Raw genomic sequence first — 23,221 nt, 5'->3', positions numbered from 1 at the left:
CGAAAAAATGACGTTTTGCCATTAGTGCACCCAGGTTCGTCGTTGAGTACACCATCGCATGCATTCCTGTCTGGGATGCAGCGTCAAGGGTAACCACAGCCATGGTCTGCGAGCTGATAGTCCATGCTGCTGCAAACGTTGCCGAACTGTTCGTGCAGATGACGTTCCGTATTAATCTCCTGAACCCACCGATTCCATATTCTGCTAACAGTCATTGGGTCTCGAACAACGCGAGCAGAAATGTCACTATACGATAAACCGCAATCGCAATAGGCAACAATCTGACCTTTTTCAAATTGGGAAACGTAGTGGTATGCATTCAACCTCGTTACATGAGGCATCACAGCCACGTTTCACCAGGCAACTCCGGTCAACTGCTGTTTGTGTATGAGACATCGGTTGGAAACGTTCCTAATGTCAGCACGTTGTAGGTGTCACCACTGGCGCCAACCTTACGTGAATGCTCTGAAAAGTTAATTATTTGCATATCACAGCATCATCTTTCTGTCGCTTAAATTTCGCGTCTGTAGCACGTCATCTTCGTGGTGTAGCGATTTTAATGGCCAGTACTGTATGTATAAATCCATCATTGTTTCGTCATTAAAAGAAGAGTGATGCAAATTTATAGTTTACATTTAATTTAAAAGAAAAATAAATTTATGTAAATAAGTAAATACATATAATTATCCCTTTGTTTCCTGACATAAGAAAAAAATTACTTTTTAACATTTTATTTGCAGAATTTATGCTATTGTGGCCTCAAATGACGCTACGACTTTTTGTAAAATTTCATTTTATTTTTTACAACTTTTTTCACTCCCGGTACTCAGAAGAACCGTCATACTCCATGGACAGAATCACAACATGCGCAGAAAAATGCTCCAATTTTTTATAACTTGTGCTTTGTTCTACATAAATATTAAATATTTTTTCATTGGAAAGATAATAAAGATATTTTTTTTTTAATTCGCATGGATTTACCTTCTAGAGCAACTTCACAATACATAGTAACTTACATACATTTTTCACAGAATATACCAATCACATATTTAGTGATACCTCAAGAAATTGAAGGAAACAGTTCTTTTTCTCATTGCAGCACAAATACACTTTACATGCACTACATTGTGAATGTGGTCTCGACTGAATTTTATTTTTCGCACACGTTACAACTGAACACTACAAAATGGTTTCCTAAGTTGCCAAGAGGTACATCCTCAGGAACAGAAAAGTTATCATTCCTTTTCTTTGGGGGAGCTATTTCATCTTACCAGAGTTTCTCTTTTTGATATTTGGCACTTGCTGTGCATTCATTAGCCCTAGTGCAACAGCACGTCTGAATTCCAGCAGCGGCAGTGCCCATGTAGTTCACTGAATATGACATAAGCATTGACAAAAGGAATTTCTATTGTTCCCCAGAAGAGACGGTGCCACCATTTCTTTGATTTACTGTCAAGACCATAAGTTGAACGTAATCTGTCTGCATGATCCACATACAATAGCTGGACATGAGCATTGACAAAAGGAATTTCTATTGTTCCCCAGAAGAGACGGTGCCACCATTTCTTTGATTTACTGTCAAGACCATAAGTTGAACGTAATCTGTCTGCATGATCCACATACAATAGCTGGACATGGTATAGTCATACTAGTTCCATCTTTCTGTTTTTCTTGACACTACTCTCTGTTTAGTGCCATGGAAGTTTGACGTAAAACACACTACTTTATTGTCCCTCCATTGAAATACTGTTAGGTCTAAAGATGACACTCTCTGATTTGATTCCCCACGCTTTAGACATTTTTCTTTGGGTAAATTCGCTGGCAAACCCTTTTCTGTTTGTTCTAATTGTTCCACAGGCAAAGGTATTAAAGATTTTAATTTCTCCAAAAGTGGAATAGAAGTAAAAAAATTCTCAAACTACAATTTTCTGTACTGACCCCAATACGGTTTAGACAATTTCAGTACTACTCTCTCAACCTAAACCGCACCCTTCCAAGTCCTTCTCAAGTGTCTCATTTCTACCTTGATACACTTCAAAATTGAGTGTGTACCCTTTTTGATCACAAATTGCCGATAGTTTATAGCCTCTTTTGATTGGTTTTAATGGATTATATTGCTTTATGCTACTTCTTCCCTTGATGACAATCACTGATTCATCAATACTGAGTTCTCTAGTGACCCTGTATCTGCTTATTCAAAGCAGTCAGAAGCGGGCGTATTTTATACAATTTATCAGTCTTTCTGGAATTTTTGTGTTATCATTAAGACGGAAATTGCTCAAAATGAAATTAAACCTGTCCCTATTCATGCATCGCCTTACAATAGAAATACCAAGGTCATCACATGGAGACCAGTAGTGTTTCCACGACGGCAGCTTGTGGTAACCCATAAACAAATTAATTCCTAAAAAAGCAAACAGCTGAAGTTCCTTCAGATTGAAACTTTTTCCCTTCTGTGTTGCGTAAAGATTGCTCTGTAAAATTATGTCTTCTACAGTTGGCTTCAAAATGAAAATAAAAATATCAGTAGCTGTGTGGCAATCCTGAAATAATTCTTCCACAGGCCCTGCAAAACGAATACATGAATGGAAATAATACTGCAATTGTCACAGACTGAACAGGATTCTAGAGTAATTCGTGAAATTAAAAAGAAGAAATTGACTAATGCTGAAAAAAAAATTTATGATAATCTAAGTGTAATAAGATACGTTCACTATATCTGTATTCACAATCCCTTGTTTCAATGTGTTGGTCCTTACACATTCTGTTTGTCCCATATTCACATTGAGGTGAAGATGTAAACGGCAAAGAACTCTCTGAGCCATCATTATCCGAACAAGTGGAGTTTGTTTCACAATCTGCCTCTTGCAAATTGCACGAAAGAGCCATGTCAAAATTATTAACATTTTCGTCATCATCTTCGATGTCAGTGTCCTCTGCAGTATCAAAGGGAATGTCCTCATACAGAATTGCTTCATTCTCTGCATCACTCAAAGGTCGAAAGTAGCCACCAGTTTTACGATTTACGTCCATCTGTGTGAGAAAAAGTGGGCAGAACAACTAGTGAGAGGTAACGCATTGCTGCTACACTGAAGTGTTCGCACAACCTGTCGGTACTAATAAGTCCGCTTTATATTTTCCACTTTATCTCACTCACTTGCAACATAATGCTTCAAACTCTTATAAAAAAAAAACAAAGAAGGTAAGTACTTACAATGGAAAACTCAACGGAAATTTCAATAAATTGCGCACAAATGCAGGCAACACGATGGAAACAAGCACATACAATCTTTTGTTTTCACAGCAGCGCGCGAAAAACAATTTCAAACTCTCACCGCCAGAGAAGTCTATGTCTTGCACAATAACATCTATGAAACAGTAGAGCAGAGTTACTGTTACGCACCGACAGGCTCTCAGATCACGAAACTTCACCACGAGAAAATAATGAGAGTCAAAACATACTGGTACTTTTAAGTACCGTCAGGCACCAAAGGGTTAAAGTAAGACTGGCCGATATACTGTTCAAAATATGAAAAAAGTCAACAGCAGTGATTTAAACTTTCAAAAAAGTACTGAAAGAATTTTGGCCCGGATTTGGATACAAATAGTCCACTGTGCGTCGTGCGTTCCCTGACTAAGTGAAGTACTATAGGACCTCTGCTGTTCGTAACCTACATAAACGATTTGGGAGACAATCTGAGCACCCCTGTTTGCAGGTGATGCTGTCATTTACCGTGTAGTAAAGTGAGCAAGAATAAGTCATTTTGAAGACAACGTTTGATTGTTCGTTTACTCATTACTGGTCAGAAACCACGTAACTGTTGTGTATCGTTGTGTTGTTCTACCACAGGTACTACAAAAGAGCAGGTGTGGGAACTTTTGAAAATAAGGTATCTAGTAAACGACTCGCACTGCAGTCCCGCAAAAAACGCCACTGGCCTTCTAATTTTCTCTGACTTTAATTTTTTAATGTCAGTTGACTAACGATACGAGTCCCTGACTATCAATCTATTCTGTGAAAACCGAATATAAATAGCACTTACCATTCCTGCCATTTTGCACTGAAACTTTTAGGTGATTTAACCTATATATTATTTAATCGAACAGATGTAGTTAAAATTGAAATTACTGTTAGCATTTTACATAAAGTAGAAAGAAGTAGATATATGGATCCCATGGAAGAGATAAATGCTTCTACATTCTGCTAAAAATCCAAACTCCATTCTAAATAATGAACACAACTTCAAAAAGAGGGAACAGCTTGAACATTTTCGTGATACATTCTTACAAACATGATACTGGGTCATGAAGATTAATTTTTGCTGTTTTATATTTTATATTCCTTGGAAAATTATCGTAAATAAGCATTCTTTGCATCTACCCGAGAATGACCAAACATAACATATAAATATTTTTTCTCTGAGTTCGTGTTTTTTATATGTACAACGTGTTTCAGAGTCTTTGCATTAAACGTCCAAGGGTGAGAAATCAGGTGATGGGAAACAACTTTTGTTAGGTATACAAAGTACCAGAGGCGTTCAGTAGGTAATGCAACAGAACTGTTTCACGGCCAATTTAGATTGGAAAAATGTTGTTTTGGGGTATCACAGAATACTCCCGCTTTAGCCCCTATAGTTGCATGAAGTGCCGATACGTGTCGGCGCTATATATAGCCTGCAAAACGGTGCCTGTAACGAACACGTGTTCCAAGCAGAGAGCTGTCGTTGAGTTCCTTTTGGCGGGAAACCAGAGCATAGCAGATACTCATAGGTTCTTGTAGAATGTTTACGGAGATCTGGCAGTGAATAAAAGCGCGGCGAGTCGTTGGACGAGGCGTCAAGGAAACGCGGGCGCTCACATCTGTCCAATCTCCTGTGTGGCCGCACACAGGTGTAACTACTTGCAATGTGTTTGTCACCACAAAATGCGAAAGAACGTCTTCTTCCGCATGATAACGCAAGGTGTTACCTAAGTCAGCGCACCAGAAAGGAGCTAACAAAACTTCATCCAACTGTTCTTACTCATTCGCCCTACAGCGCTGATCTCGCCCTGAAGCTGTACATTTATATTGGGGACGCTGTTGATCCAGCAAGAGGTTGGCTCTGATTTCAACCATGCGTGCGTATAGACACTCCCAGTGTCGAAAGGCCGCCGCATTGAACTGAAATTATGTTAAAAAATAGTGTTTTGCAGCCAAAATAATGGGGAATAATACGGTGTACTGGTACTTTAAATAATACCGTCCTGCTTTAAGATACAAAACGTGTTGCATTATTTGTTGAACACCCCTCATATGCTGACCCGTTCTGGTGATCTTAATATTCTTTTGTATTGGGGTAGACACTCTGAAGCCTCCGTACGCCTTACGTGTGGCCTGTAATCCATGCATCTGTTCCATATGAAAGGGGTTAGTTGCAGCATAATGAAAGTTTCTGATTGACCACTAAATTATCTTTCTCTGTTTCAACCATTATTAAGCTTATCTCGTTGAAAATAACTCTGTCAGTTTATTGGGGTAGGTAGTGTGCTGCACACGTGGTCAGTAGACGCTGCTAGTTCGATGAACTATCGTCGTCCGAGGGCTTCCGAATGCTGAAGGACGTCTAGCGTCACCTGGAAGCGTCAGCGAACATCTGGTCTGTAACCAAAGTTGTTCTACACGTCAGGCACCCACGACCCGACAGTGATCAAATGCCCATCCTTTGCATCCCGGTGACATCGAGTACATGAGATAGTAACTCATGTAACACACCTAACTGTTACGGCCAGCTCACAATATCCTTCATATTGTCTAGCCAGTTCAAAAAATCTAGGATCAACAGCTATGGTCTTTATCCACAGAATCAATCACTGGTAAATGTAAGTAACTGTTATTGTCACTTTTAGTACTGTAATTGAAACTTGGATCAAGGCATATGTTTACTTACTTTAATCACGAAACAATCATTGTGCAATTAATCATTAATCTATGGCACATATTTTTGAAATATCTCGTCTCTGAGTTTATGGGGACTTGAGTAAAAAAACTTTCAATTAGTATGTCCAGTGAACTTACCGTCAAAACTGAAATATAAAACTGGACTGTTTCCACAGTGTTTCTAATACAACGTTATATTCCATGAATTCTTCAGATGGATGTTTGGCGTAATTCCATTGCAGACTAAAAATAGACTCAATTCATATTGGAATAAAGATGTAGTTAATTCCAACGGAAACAGTCGTTTCCAAAACTTGTGAAGTGTCTAATGGCGAAGATATATATTGGAAATCAACTTAATCCAAAAGGAAATAAAAATATTATGAGATGTAAATGATCTGGTCATCTAGTTAAATGCGCTGACGCCAGTTTGACGTAAGTGGTCTTTTCTTGTTTTAGTATTATAACATGCGACCTATACTATGGATCAGCTATCGCGCAGAGAAGGAACTGAATTTTTGTTGCCGCGAATATACTTAACATATGACCAGAATGACTTTCGATTTTCTGCCAGGTTTCGGACAAAGTTTCGTTGTTGAAACTGTTATAAGCATCTCGTATTGAAGTCGGCGCTAAATTTCGAGCTTCTGTAAAAGATCACCAATCCTGGGGATTTTGCGTGTGTTTAAATTTGGCATTTTTGTTTTGAGGTTTCCGCAACAGTGTTCTGACCCGTTTTGTGTACCAAGGAGTATGAGCTCCGTCGTTTGTTAATTTATTTGATATAAATCTCACAATCGCTGCCGACACTATTTCTTTGATTTCAAGCTACATCTGGTCTACTCTTATATTATTAATTTGGAAGGAGTGGAGTTTGTCTCTCAGGAAGGCGTCAAGGGAATTTTTATCTGATTTCTTGAAGTGTTGTATTTTTCTCTTATTTTTGAATTATTTGAGGGTTACAATATTCAGTGTCACTACGACGACCCTGTGTACACTAATCCCTGTATCTGTTTTGATGCTCGTTATTAACTCAGGATTATATGTTGCTTAGAGGTCAAGTGTGTTTTCACAACCATGAACTAACTGCTCGAAATAATTTTCAGAAAATGCGTTTAGCACAAATTCGGATGATGTTTTATGTGTACCTCCGGAATTAAACCTGTATTTTCGTCAACACATCGAGGGTAAATTAAAGTCGGCACCAACTATAATAGTAAGAGTCGGGTACTTTTTTGAAATGGAACTCAAGTTCCCTTTGAACATTTCGGCAACTGCATCATCTGAATTGGGAGTAAAAGGATCCAATTATTATTTTATTCCGGTTGCCAACAATGTCCTCTGCCCATACTAACTCACAGGAACTATCTACTTCAATCTTGAAAGAAGATAAACTACTTCTAACAGCAAAAAACACACCTCTGCCAACCTTGTTTAACCTATCCTTTCAGAGTACCATTAGGTTTGTGATTAATGTCCATTTTGCCGCCGGCCGCGGTGGTCAAGTTTAACGGTGATGAGATACGAACATCAATATGATGGGAGACGACTGGTAATCGACCGATGATGAGGAAGAAGAGCTGTTAACAGTTAATATAGACAGCTATACAAAACTGGTGATGACCAAATTGTGAAGGATGTAGTTCAATTATACGAAACCGAGAGAGAAATGGCATGACAAGAGGATAATGCACTATTGGCATCACCAGTATTGATACCCAAGTCATATGATATATTTAGGACAGGGATTTATCGGAAGAATAATTAAATTTCCGCGAGTACCCAGACTACAACATCAACATCTAGTAAAATTGGCACTGAGCAATTTGAAGGCTGCGGCGTTAAATAGAAAGAACCAAGCAGACAAAATGGCAACTTCACGAGTATTTCCACTAGGACAAAAGGTGCTTGTAAAAACCCACCATCTCTCTAGCAATAAAAAACGTGAAAGCCACAAATTCTCTTGGTGTGACATCCAAAAGTGTTGCAATTTGCGATAGCGAATATCGGACATTTTTACTGCTAGGACAGTTACAAATTGGATTCATTGTTGGTAGGTAGATGCAATAATGGTTTTGTATGGAAAGGATTTAGAAAGGTGCCTTGATTTCTTCTGGTCCAGGCCCTATGGAAGTAATTAAAGTGGTCTCTGATAATGCACTCGAATTGATTAATCCAAATATAGGAAAATCATTTGGCTTGCACCATGTGAGTGACTTGAAAGTCTATAAAGAGTAAAACAACAAATATTTACTCCACTAGAAAAATTAGTTGTATCAAATATCCAGAGTCCAATAAGAGCAAAATCGAGAAGCCAAAGATTAGGTAATATAAGAAAATGCATAAGAAAAAAAATATTTTGTACTTATCCCATTAAAATAAATAAGTCATCTTTTTCAGTAGATCAAAAGGATAGTTGTGAAGGAAGAACAATAAACTAAGAACCAAATTAACTCTTCTGCAAACGAAATCTGTAATGGGGAAATGATTAAAAGGAAAGGGGAAAGATAGAAATTATCATGTGGATAGTTTGACGAAATAATAGTAGATTCTCTATTAAAATCTAGTGTAAAGTAAAGAAAAAAGTTGATTTTTGTGGAAGAAAGTAAGCCAAGAATTTAGAAGAGAGTAAAGAATTAGGTAAGAAGAAGATATTCATTTGTAGTTTTTTCCGTCGTGGGCGGTGAACATTTAATGGAGAATATAATTTGGGGAAAATAAGAAGCATTTATGATTAGTGGAAGGTACCAAAGTTGACAGTAAAATGGGATGTAAGAAATATAGATATAAAAGACGGGGAGGTAGGAATTAAGAGAGAGAACTGAATGATTAAGGGAAGCAAGAAACATGTTATGTCGAGGAAGGATGTAAGTTGAACATGGGATAACTTCAAAAAGGAAGAGTTTGATGTCGGAGAAGGTAACTTCAAAATTCACTGTTTAGAAGAAGGAGATAGGGCGAAGTAGAACTGATAAAAATATGCTCTAGAGGAATGCAATACAACAGTAGAGAAACTTTTTGAAAAAGGAGGAGGAGGGCAGTTATATTGTACTCTGAAGTTCTGTTACAGCTAATGCCGAAAAGAAGAGATTGCAGAGAAGAAGACGCTGGAGTCGGAGTCAGAGTACGAAGTTTTCATGATAATATGATGTATCTGTAGTTAGAACAAAAACAGACTTACTAATACACTAACCTTCGTCACCATCAATTTTCCTCTTACTAGCCATAGTAATGAAGATCAGGAAAATATGACCTCTATACTAATAGTAAAGAAAAATATACATATGGAATGGGAAAAGACGTTGATCTAATAAAATATCTGTAAAGCTAGGTGGAATGTAATAAGGAATTTCTTATGTATAGTTTAAACAAGGAATTTTGTAAAGTCTCTTAATAGATTAGTGTTGAAAAGTTTGTAATGTGTCTTAATCGAGTAAGGGTTGTGAAAAGATAGGTAATGATATCAACTAAATTAGTGAATTTGAGGATGTAAGAAATGTAAAATAGACCAAAGTGTGCACAATATTGTATTATACATGATTCCATCAAACACGATGCAGCATCAGTGCTGCCAGATCGACATCAGAACTAAGTAAATCTGTTAGGCATGGGAGGAAGGAACACTGAGTGTGGGTGCCTGTTACGTCAGCTTCCGAGATGACGAAGAATGGTGCCTTGGTGGAAGCAATAGTCCAAGAAGATAACACCTCTGTGGAAAAATTTGGGGATCTACAACGAATCTTGGATAAGGTCAACTTGTACCATGATGTGATCTTTATTGATGTGAGAGTCACATGCGATCTTCATACCGACAGTTTTGTGAAAGTGCTAGGTACTTAGCACCTCTGGCGCAAACTGTTTAGAGTAGCGTAAGGAGGTATGACGGATGTCTACCAAAACAAAATTGAGGCGGACATGTTACATCGGATGTCTACCAAAACGAAATGGAGGCGGACATGTTACATCAAGGACGAATGAGTGTTTAAATTCACCAGAAGAAGAAGAGGCGTATTTCTATAAATCGAGGTTCAGAATGGCTGAAACTGTTATCATACCATACGTAATTCAGCAACTGCGAAACGTTCCCTGAACACTTGTGGCAGTAAGCAAGAGAACAATGGAAAACTGACCAATCTATCCTGATGAACAACCTAATACCATAAAGGATACACAATGATTTGAAAAAAAGTACCATAAGAACGGATTATACAACAACGAGATTATGAAGGCCTTTAATCCCAATTCCCAGTCCCGAGAAGAACAAAGGCACAAGTGAGAAGACAGCAAGATGCAACAAGAAAAGAAGGATCAATGCAGAAGATTTGATAGAAAGAAGAGCCTGGAGCAGAAGAAATCAAGATACCTTTCTAAATCCATTCCATACAAGACCATTATTGCATCTACCTACCAACAATGAATATAATTTTTAACCGTCCTAGCAGTAAAAATGTTTGATATTCGTTATCGCAAATTGCAACACTTTTTGATGTCACACCAATTGATGGGAGGTTACTTGTATGCAAAACAAGAGACGATTTGAACCACAATGAATCGGCATAAAGATTCTAGCGGAGACACGTTGAGGACCATGAAAAGAAGAATGACAACTTCAATGAACCACATTGAACACATATGAGAAAAGACGTCTGTGATGGACTAGTATCAGATTAAACTGAAAAAAGAAATTTTTGCAAACACGTGAAGCTTGCTGTTGGTTAAAAATATTTAATTTTTGAAGAGTTTTGTGTGAAAGAAACACATCTTGTTAACAATACTTTCCAGATTTTATCTTGACACATCAATAATATTCTCTTGTTTTTTATGTTTTTTCAACATATTTAAGTTAAAAAACCAAATACAGACATTTTCTTTGGAGACTAAGATTATAGTAAGTAATGTGTTTGTTAAAATATAGGTTATCTAAAAAAAGGATTTTTGCAATTTCATATTTAATATTTACAATGTAATTAGTTAGGAATTTAATATGTTTGTAAAATGTGAAGGAATAATTTAATCCATCTGTAAAGTCATAATGTGTAAATTTAAAATTTCCAGGGGATATAATTATGTTTATGAATGTAATAGCGCTTGTAAAATTATGAGAAGGGTGCCATTAAGAGTTACACAGATTAAGAAATTAGTGTAAGAGATGAAACTTTCTTGAATTATAATTGCTGTGCTAACTTAAGTTTGAGGCTAAAACATAAGTATTGAAAACATAAGTATCAAATGAAGGCTTCCTCAACTTCAGTACATCTCCATCATCATTTAACATAAGTCTTGATGTTAAAAAATAATCATCCTCAAATTTAAAAAACTATGGGTGCTACAAATTTGCAGGGAATCTCTAAATTTGTTTCAATTTAAAATTAAAACATTGACAACCATAGAATATAAAAAAGCTTCATATTATTTAAATAACTGTATTAAATCAGAAAACTAGGAGAAATATTCAACATTTTTGGAAAAACATTACTTTAATGTTCAAATCAATAGTGTATAGTAAATGAATAATGGTGGAAAAATTACGCAAAAGAGACTAAAAGAACAACTGTTTCATTATGTCAATAAATATATAACAATTGCTACACTCAGCAGTTGAAAAGAATTTTGCGCTGCCTTCAATCAATTCTCAGCCATTAAATTGATCCAGCACAAAACTGAACACAGAAGTAGGAGGACATGTAAGGTGGCAGATTGAATGGATGTCAGTTTTGCACCTCTCATGTGAGATTTGATGTGTCGTCACCTGACATATTTTGGCTAAAATGAGCAGATTTGCCTATTAAAATGTACAGTATGCAAAGCAAATGGATGACACTCAGTCCAATGATATTAGCACACTGAACCCAAATCGTGCATATCACTGATGAAAAGGTGAAAAATGCTGCTAGAGGAAAAAATTAGTTTGGGGGCAGACGCAAGATGCACTGTCACAGGCCGAGCACAATGGAACGCTTTTAAAAAGGAGTTGGGCATCAGTTGCGACAGGGATAACGAATGCGCCAGGCAACACATCGAGGAGAACAAGTAGTGCACTTGAAACACTGCCCAGTTCACGCCACACAGCTCACGCTACCAGTGTAGGCGCCTCCTGCGAATAGTGGACTCTTGAGCTATTCAGCGGAACCCGGAACAGAACCATCCTTTGGCGCAAGTAGAGGAATCTGCACCCTACACTGTCACAGAACCGTCTGAGCCTCAGATTTAGACCCTCCACCCGGCTCTGTACCAGGGGTCCGCAATTAGTCCTGTCGACTATTCGGCAAATGGTCAGCTCTGCTTACATCTTGCGAGCAACACTGGCAGCCTTTATCACTTCTGTTAGCCACTCGAAATCAGAGAGATTTTCTTCTGATCCAAAGTGACACACATCATTGGTACCGACGTGAGCAACCACCTGCAGTTGGCTGCACTTTGTGCTCTTCATGGCATCCAGGATGGCTTGTTCCACATCTGGATTGACTCCACCCAGTATGCACAAGTAGTGCACATAGGTTTTCTTTCCCTTCTTGGCAGCCATGTCCCTAAGGATCCCCATAATGCACCTAACGTTGGAGCTCCAAACTATCAAATAATACCACCCCCTGTGATTGTCCAGATCTTACAGGCTGAGGGGTTTCCTCTGAAAAAGGACAGGCGAAAGCATCTGGCTCAGCGACAGTGTCAGCCATAGACAGCATCTGAAACCTGTTTGTCAGACAACCGGGAGGTTTACGTGCGGCAGCCTGGGAAGTCTTTCGCCGCTTGCTACGTCCTGGGGCGACCTACCACTGGACCACAGGTCAGGCGTCAATCTCAGTGCGAGCAGTAACTGGGCTGGCCACCAGTGAGGACGTATCGGAGGACTCGGACGTGTCTGACGTTCGTTGGATCCACACGGCCGGCCAACAACAGTGATGTCCATCCACTGCAGCATCAAGCTGTGTAACCGAAGCCATCACAACCTGAAACTGAGAGTGAAGTGTCACCAACTCGGCTCGCATCGGCACACAACAATCGAAGTCCCTGTCCACACTAAAGACCGTGGAAAACAAAACTATACAGATAAACAGACTATAGCACGTGCTTCGCAATTCTACCGTTGTCCATCATGAAAGCGCCGGAACTATGTCTAATAAATTAGATTAATATGCAGAGATTCAAAAACCTAACTACCGAAGCACTCAGGTGAAACTAAACAATTCGCCCCTGGTTAGGAACTTGTAATACGTCACAAAATCGGTTTACTTCCCGACACAGACGGAAACGCGAGAATTATGGCTGTTAAATATTAAATAAACACACAGAAATTCAAGAAACTAAACGGTTAAAGCACACAGTTGATATTATAAAATTCGCTGTTAAAGCAACAGATGATATTACAAAATTCGCTCATGGTTAGGAACTCGTAAAAGTCACAAAGTCGGTTACTTCCCTGTTGCTGCTTGTGTCTCGGCAGGCGGCTACTGCCTGACCTAGTAGCGCATACCCTCTGATTGAGAATTTTTATTTCGTTTCCTCCCTCCATTCGTTTTTCGTCATTCATTGTATCTGAAGTAGTGTCACACAGCGGTGGCAGGAAAAACAAATAACATTATGATGTCTATTATCACATTACCGGTCGTTCGATTGTGTTACCCAGCTCCTTTAACTGACACCAAAGACGAATATTCCTGGAAGGTTTCCGTGGCAATAGAGTGACGTACTACTAACCTAAATGTGGCGACCGCAGCACCTAAGTTTTACGAAAGGGGCGTGGTCACCCACTCTGCCTTTGTGCATCTGCGGGCCAATCACTTAGAGCGAGCAGGGGCGGCGCGGCGACAGCGCCTGCAGGGCCTCTCACGCGACACGCGAGGAGTAGAGTAGCAGCTGGCTGGCCACTCCAGCAGCCGCGGAGGCGATGGCGTGACGCGGTGCGACGTGACCCTGTAGGTGAAAGAAGGGCGCCACTGCGGTCTTACGTGCATCCAGCCATTGTACACTACTGGCCATTAAAATTGGTACACCAAGAGGAAATGCAGATGATAAACGCGTATTCATTGAACAAATATATTATACTAGAACTAACATGTGATTACATTTTCACCCAGTTTGGGTGCATAGATCCTGAGAAATCAGTACTCAGAACAACCTACCTCTGGCTGTAATAACGGCCTTGATACGCCTGGGCATTGAGTCAAACAGAGCTTGGATGGCGTGTACGGGTACAGCTGCCCATGCAGCTTCAACACGATACCACAGTTCATCAAGAGTAGTGACTGACGTATTGTGACGGGCCAGTTGCTCGGCCACCATTGACCAGGCGTTTTAAATTGTTGAGAGATCTGGAGAATGTGCTGGCCAGGGCAGCAGTCGAACATTTTCTGTATCCAGAAAGGCCCGTACAGGACCTGCAACATGCGGTCGTGCATTATCTTGCGGAAATGTAGGGTTTCGCAGGGATCGAATGAAGGGTAGAGCCACAGGTCGTAACACATCTGAAATGTAACGTCCACTGTTCAAAGTACCGAAATTGCGAACAAGAGGTGACCGTGACGTGTAACCAATGGCACCCCATACCATCACGAAGGGAGATACGCCAGTATGGCGATGACGAATACAAGCTTCCAGTGTGCGTTCACCGCGATGTTGCCAAACAGGGATGCGACTATCATGATGCTGCAAACGGAGCCTGGATTCATCAGAAAAAATGACGTTTTGCCATTCGTGCACCCAGGTTCGTCGCTGAGTACAACATCGCAGGCTCTCCTGCCTGTGATGCAGCGTAAAGGGTAATCGCAGCCATGGTCTCCGAGCGAATAGTCCATGCTGATGCAAACGCCGTCGAACTGTTCGTGCAGATGGTTGTTGTCTTGCAAACGTCCCCATCTGTTGACTCAGGGATCGAGACGTGGCTGCACGATCCGTTACAGCTATGCGGATAAGATACCTGTCATGTCGACTGCTAGTGATACGAGACTGTTGGGATGCAGCGCGGTGTTCCGTATTACCCTCCTGAACCCACCGATTCCATATTCTGCTAACAGTCATTGGATCTCGAGCAATGCGAGCAGCAATGTCGCGATTCGATAAACCGCAATCGCGATAAGCTACAATCCGACCTTTATCAAAGTCGGAAACGTGATGGTACGCATTTCTCATCCTTACCCGAGGCATCACAACAACGTTTCACCAGGCAACGACGGTCAGCTGCTGTTTGTGTATGAGAAATCGGTTGGAAACTTTCCTCATGTCAGCACGTTGTAGGTGTCGCCACCGGTGCTAACCTTGTGTGAATGCTCTGAAAAGCTAATCATTTGCATATCACAGCATCCTCTTCCTGTCGGTTAAATTTCGTGTCTGTAGCACGTCATCTTCGTGGTGTAGCAATTTTAATGGCCAGTAGTGTAGTTTCAATTATACGCCGATACGCTGTCCAGTAACATTAATGTGAACACCTCTCAAAAGTCCTAATAACCACCTTTTGCAGCGTGAGACCTGCGAGACGTGCAGGAGGAGAGCCAGTGAGGTTCTGGAAGGCGCCTAAAAGGATCGGGCCCCTTTTCTACTCCAATGCCGTGGCCAGCTGCGCTTGGTTTATCGGCTGAGGACCGTTTGTGCAAACAGCCCTACCGGTGTGGTCTCACAGATTCTAAATTTGATTCAAATCCGGGGAATCTGATGGGCAAGTGACTAAGAGAAACTCTTCCTAATGCTCTTCGAATCACACACTTACACTCTGAGCTGTGTGACACGTTGCATTGTGTTGCTGGTTTGTACCATGTGCCGAGGAAAAAAGAACTGCATGTACGAGTGGACGAAGCTCCCAAGGATAGATGCATAGTTGTGTTGATCGGTTGTGCCTCCCTGAAAGATGAGAACACCCAGGGAGTGCCACGAACACATTCCCCAGATCATAACACTCCCTCCTGGTTGCAGAATTTTCGCTTTCAGACATTTCAGGTCGTGGAATTTGAAACTGGCTGGAGAACGATACTGCAGCGTCCAACATGAATTTCACGAAAGGACGATGAAGATAAGAGACCAGAAATTAGATTCAAATGGTTCAAATGGCTCTGAGCACTAGGGGACTTAACTTCTGAGGTCATCAGTCCCCTAGAACGTAAAAGTACTTAAAGGTAACTAGCGTAAGGGCATCACACACATCCATGCCCGAGGCAGGATTCGTAGCTGCGACTCTAGGTGTGGCGCTGTTCCAGACTGTAGCGCTAGAACCGCTCGGCCACCCCGGCCGGCGAGAAATTGGGGCTCATGCGGAGGCATACAGATAATTGTTTTTCCCTCCCTCTACCGGTAAGAGGAACAGGAAAGGAAACAAGTAGTAGTGGTGCAGGGTACCTGCCGCCTTACGCCTTATGCTTTCGGAGTACACAGCGTCAAACGAAAAAACTACAAAGAATGAAACTCGTTTAGCTTGAAGGGGGAAACCAGATGGCGCTATGGTTGGCCCGCTAGATGGCGCTGCCATAGGTCAAACGGATATCAACTGCGTTTTTAAAAAAATAGGAACCCCCTTTTTTATTACATATTCGTGTAGTACGTAAAGAAATATGAATGTTTTAGTTGGACCACTTTTTTCGCTTTGTGACAGATGGCGCTGTCATAGCCACAAACGTGTAAGTACGTGGTATGACGTAACAGTCCGCCAGTGCGGACGGTGTTTGCTTCGTGATACATTATCCATGTGAAAATGGACCAATTGCGGAAGAGGTCGATATCGTGTCACTATGGCTGTTGTGATCAAAATGCCCAACGGGCGTGTGCTATGTATGCTGCTCGGTATCCTGGAAGACATCATCCAAATGTCCGGACCATTCGCCAGATAGTTACGTTATTTAAGGAAACAGGAAGTGTTCAGCCACATGCGAAACATCAACGACGATCTTAAACAAATGATGATGCCCAAGTAGGTGTTTTACCTGCTGTAGTTGGTAATCAGCACATCAGTAGGAGACAAACTGCGCGAGACTCTGTAATCTCAAAAACGTCGGTGTTGAGAATGCTACATCAACATCGATTGCACCCGTACCATATTTCTATGCACCAGGAATTGCATGGCAACGACTTTGAACGTCGTGCACAGTTCTGCCACTGGACACAAGAGAAATAACGGGACGTTGACAGATTTTTTTCACTCGTTCTATTTAGTGACGATCGTCATTCACCAACAGGGGTAACGTGAACCGGCATAATATGCACTATTGGGCAACGGAAAATCCACGATGGTTGCGACACGTGGAACATCAGCGCCCTGGGCGGGTTAATGTATGGCGTGGCATTATGGGAGGAAGGATTATTGGCCCCCATTTTATCGATGGCAATCTAAATGATGCAATGTATGCTGATTTCCTACGTAATGTTGTACCGATGTTACTACGAGATATTTCACTGCATGACAGGATGACGATGGATTGATGTCCCGCACATTGCTCGAGTGCGGTCGAAGCGGTATTGAATAGCATATTTTATGACAGGTGGGTTGGTCGTCGAAGCACCATAGAATGGCCAGCACGTTCACCGGATCTGACGTCCACGGATTTCTTTCTGAGGGGAAAGTTGAAGGATATTTGCTATCGTGATCCACCGACAACGCCTGACATGAGTCAGCGCATTGTCAATGCATGTGCGAACATTACGGAAGGCGAACTACTCGCTGTTGAGAGGAATGCTGTTAAACGTATTGCCAAATGCACTGAGGTTGATGACATCATTTTGAGCGTTTATTGCATTCATGTTGTATTTACAGAAAATCATTCTGTAACAGCATGCCTTCTCAGAAATGATAAGTTCACAGAGGTACATGTTTCACATTGGAACAACCGAAATAAAGTGTTCCAACGTAGCTACGTTTTGTATTTTAATTTAAAAAACTTACCTGTTACCAACTTTTCGTCTAAAATTGTGAGCCTTACTTTTGTGACTATTGCAGCGCCATCTATCGCAAAGCGAACATTCATATTTCTTTACGTACTACACGAATATGTAATAAAAATAGGGGTCCCTATTTTTAAAAAAACTCAGTTGATATTCGTTTGACCTATAGCAGCGCCATCTAGCGGGCCAACCATAGCGCTATCTGGTTTCCCCCTTCAAGCTAGACTAGTTCCGTTCTTTGTAGTTGTTTAGTTTGACGCTTATTTCGTGAGATATTTGGCCCGGTCACGATCAATGGACCAACCTGTATGTAAATGTAGATGTATATTTAAACGCCACATATGTTGCGTGGCAGTCATGACTGCCACTTGTCGGCACATTCCAGTTACCATGATAATCTTTGGCTCGGGCAGTTCGCGCTACCTGAAAGACGTTTGGTGAAGGGTGTCGACAGCGGGGAGAAATAAGCAATATGGTGTGAGCAGTAGAACTGGGTGGTTTCGCAAAGACTGCTAACCAATTGGCTGAGTTAGCAGGAGCAGATGCAGGAAGTGTGGCAGGGCTGTGTTCTGCCACTCCCTCGCTTGCTGCAGCTGGTGGCTGTCCGGCACTGGCATTAGATTTCGTATTGCCGGCTAGTGTTGTTCGAATATGAGTTAATTACGATACCGTGGTGGATTACACGAACGCAGATAAACCTCCAGGAGGCAATAGTTTCCTGATGGAGCCACTGCTGTACATAGAATACTAAATACAGCGGTAGTCTTCTGTGACCTAAAGAGCACGGTTTTGCTAAAGTGTACTCTAGTGCTGCTCCTCCCCAGTTGCTGATATCAGTAACTGTTCTTGAAGTTCGTTTCCAAAATATATGGTTGGGTTGAACAAGGTATTGATTCACAGCTCAGAGCCGACACCTCCGCTTTGACCTCTGTCGTTACTCATGTAACTAGTTAGCCAGTGGAACTCGTATTTACCAACAGCTTGTCACCGTGTGTAGTTCGCGTTAATGACGAATGTCACCAAGTCTAAAAAGTCACAACGTACATAAGTTCACCTTTTATTGTTTAGTGTGCTGACAGACATAATATTATTGACCACTGTGATGACCAGGGATAGTGATAAAATGAATTTTTTGATTCTAATGTAAGAAATACTTTTGTAATTAGTATTGCCTTATTTTATTTTTATCAAGTTCCAGAGACGTTTTAGAAGATAATACAACTCTTGACGTGATTTCACGAGGTATAACTTTAACTTATGTACATTTGTGTCGGGCTCGTGTTTTCGAACTTACTCAGTATGAGTTTGTACATCTACTGTATATGATAATAATTTTGAAAAATTTATTTAAATTCCTTACCTTCAAATGGTTCTGAGCACTATAAGACTTAACATCTATGGTCATCAGACCCCTAGAACTTACTACTTAAACCTAACTAACCTAAGGACATCACACAACACCCAGTCATCACGAGACAGAGAAAATCCCTGACCCCGCCGGGAATCGAACCCGGAAACGCGGGCAGGGGAAGCGAGAACGCTACCGCACGACCACGAGCTGCGGACTTCCTTACCTTAATTTGAACAGTAAGCTCAAGTGGCACTGACCTGATATCCTGGCATCACTGGGCTGAACTGGATATTATAGCTACTGGTCCAAAACGGTACGATAAAAATGTTAATTGTTGTTTGATGAATTATAATATTTGTTATTTTTCAGAGGACCAGAGTGATTTCCATATGGAATATGTCACAACGGCAGTATGAAGCTCAAGAATTGATGTTTTTATCCTCTGAGCGCAGTTCGTCTAAGCAGCTACCACAGCAGTTTGCTGTATTACGTTATCTGTGCAAGTTCTGTGATAATTTCTTTGGCATATCAGCTCCGCTTCTTAAAGTCACTAATGAACTAATTTTATGTTCTTAAGTGTAAATCTTTGCCTGATTTCTTGGGCAGGTCAATCATGTTTCATAAACGTTATTTTGTTAACCAATTTATGTTTTAATTGTACGTGTTTGAGGCTCTCATTGTGCATTTTATTCATCCTATCTTCGTTCCACGAAACCCCTGAGAACATGACTTACAATTCCTGTGGACGACGTCTGCTGCACGTCCCAGAATGACACGAGGCTTTAGTGGCTGTGCCATACGATGCCATTATAATCCACAACAACAGAGGGAACAACACTTACTGGACGTTGACGGCTCAACAGGCAACGCATTATCGTCAGACCATCCTCTAGTCATTTCTGGCATTGATATTTATGCTTCTCTACGACCCAGACGTGGAATATCACTGGAAGGCATCAACTGGAACCACTACCGTACCGAAACGTTTGCCACTCGCCCCACCTTCAGGAATCGAAACCGATACGTTGCTACTTGAAGTTAGTGACGCAGCATCAAACGCTACAAGTCAGCAACTTCCAGGGCGCATGCTCATGATTCGGCTCCACGACGATGACTGTATCATCAGTGAACTTTAGCTGACGGTTCTGCCGCAAATTTCACAGCTATATATGATCCGGTAGATGCAGCGCATATTGCATTTTTGGGTGAGCGGCTTCCAAACTATCTTCCTGTGAGAGATGAAAAGGACGAGATGGAGAAATAGCAGCTGAAGAGGTCAGGTTGGTGCCACTAAATCTCACCACCAGGAAGGCTGAGAGTCTCGACGACAACAATAATGCCCTACTGAAGCAGGTGTCACTAGCTGCCTTCACATATCTGGATATTCAATGAGATTGGAAAATATCTGCAATTTGCCCAGAATTATAAACCTATAAGTACCAGACCATATACCTAATGTTGAATTCGTGTTCCACTGTACCGCAGCAGCTTGGTATCGCATTATACACTGAGATGAGAAAAGTCATGGGATATCTCCTGATACCGTGTCGGACCTCCTTTTGCTCGGTGTGTCACAGCAACTTGGCGTGGTATGGACTCTACATCTCGTTCGACATCCCCAGTATAAATATTGAACGTTAATGCCTCTTTAGCTATCCATAATAGCGAAAGTGTTGCCGGTGCAGGGTTATGTGCACGAAGTGACCTCTCGATTGTGTCCCATGAATGTTCGATGTGATTCATATCTGGCGATCTGGCTGTCCAAACCATTCGTTCGAATTGTCCAGAATGTTCTTCAAACCAGCCGCGAACAATTATGGCCCGATGATATGGCGTATTGCCATCCATAAAAATTCCATCGTTGTTTGGGAACGTGACATCCATGAATTACTGCAAACGGCTCCAAGTAGCCTAACATCCGAAGGACCCAGTAAGTTCTATCTAAACACAGCCCATACTATTATGAACTCACCACCAGTTCGAACAGTGACTTGTTGACAACTTGGGTCCATGATTTTGTGGAATCTTCGTCATACTCGAGCACTACCATCCGCTCCTACCAGCGGAATTCGGGACTCATCTGACTAGGCCACGGTTTTCCTGTCCTTTAAGACCCAACCGATATGGTTATGAGCTCAGTTCAGGGGCTACAGCCGCGCTGGATTAGCCGAGCGGTCTAACGCGCTGCAGTCGTGGATACTGCGGCTCATCCCGGCGGGGGTTCGAGTCCTCACTCGGGAATGGGTGTGTGTGTTTGTCCTTAGGATAATTTAGGTTAAGTAGCGTGTAAGCTTATGGACTGACGACCTTAGCAGTTAAGTCCCATAAGATTTCACAGACATTTGAAAATTTTTTGAACAGGCGCTACAGGCGATGACGTGCTGTCAGCAAAGCCATTCAAATCGTTCATCTGATATAGCCCATTAATGCCACATTTTGCCGCATTGCCCAAACGGACGTCCCACATTGATTTCTACACTTCTTCCAGGCAGTGTTTCTTGTTAGCACTGCCAACTCTACGCAAACGCCGCTCCTCTCGGCCGTTTAGTGAAGGCCGTCTGCAACTGAGTTGAAATGCCTGAAATATAGTATAAATTCATTCACGGAAAGACTCCCCGAGGTTGTTCGTAAGCCGTGTCTCTGCCGCAAATCTTTTTCCAGGGATGCTAGTGCCGAAAGTACAGCACGAGAACGTTTTAATTTTTGGAAGGTAGGAGTTGAGGTACTGATGGAGTGAAAGCTTTGAGGAAGGGTCGCGAGTCATGATCGGTTAGTTCAGTCAGTACAGGACCTGCCCGGGAGAGGCAGAGATCCTAGCGTCGAGTCTCGGTCGGGAAGTCAGTGTTACTGTGCTAGGAAGTAAAAGTTATTCCATTCCATAGTGATAGAGTGTTGCAGCAGCCAGTTACGAATTACTTCAGAAAAAAAAAATTGTCAGCGAAAGCACACTCATTTACGATCGCGCCGATCCAGTGAAATATCCATAACATTCTTCATATTTCATAACGATTCGAGATATCGAAATGAGAGCGTCTTTCATTAGTAATAAAAACGTCATCCGTTCTGGGTTTGAAACCCTTCCTGGGTTAAACTTTGATTAATAAACAGCATCTGTGGCTGAGGAATGGCGGCTTAAGAAGTAACCCTCATCCCGCCAACGGCACGAAGACGTCATTGAAGCACACAAAGTTTCAGGGTACTCTATTTTCCGTGGGGTGGCCAACTGCCCCTAAAGGCTGAAGAATAATCAGTGACCAACGACATGAGGATACAAAAGGCAGGGGAAAAAACTGCATTAAAGACACATAATGTATATGCACAGGACATGTCGCCAGTAATTCAGAAAGTATCAAAATGATCTTTCCATTTGCAAAAATTTCTGGAATAGCACCCCATTCCGATCTCGGGGAGGGGACTGCCAATGGGGAGGTGACCATGAGAAAAAGATTTAATAACCAATGAAACGTTCTAGGTGTCGGGGTGTGTAATGTCAGAAGATTGAATGTGGTAGGGATGCTACAAAATCTGGAAAGAGAAAAGCAGAGGCTCAATCTAGATGTAGTACTGGTCAGTGAAATGAAATGCTAAGAGGACAAGGATTTGTGGTCAGATAATTATTGTATAATACCGACAACAGCAGAAAATGATACAACGGGTGTAGGATTCATTATGAATAGGAAGGGACGGCAGAGATTGTGTTACTGTAAACCATTAAGTGACAGGGTGCTTCTTGCCGGAACTGAAAGCAAACCGATACCGACAACAATAGTTTAGGCATACATGCTGACGTCGCAAGTTGAGGATGAAGAGATGGAGAAAGTATATGAGGATATTGATGCGGTAGTACAGTACATAAAGTGAGATGAAAATCTAATAGTCATGAAGGACTGGAATGCAGTTGTAGGGGAAGGAATGAAAGAAAATGCTATAGGACACTTTGGGTTTGGGACAAGGAATGAGAGAGGAGAAAGACTAATTGAGTTCTGTAATAAATTTCAGCTAGTAGTAACGAACATTCTGTTCAAGAATCACAAGAGGAGGAGATGTACATGGAAAAGGCCGGCTGATGCGTGAAGATTTCAGTCTAAGGAATG

This window comes from Schistocerca gregaria, chromosome 6 (assembly GCF_023897955.1).
Source record: "Schistocerca gregaria isolate iqSchGreg1 chromosome 6, iqSchGreg1.2, whole genome shotgun sequence".
NCBI lineage: Eukaryota > Metazoa > Arthropoda > Insecta > Orthoptera > Acrididae > Schistocerca > Schistocerca gregaria.
The sequence above is the reverse complement of the archived record's forward strand: the minus strand, read 5'-3'. Positions refer to the sequence as shown.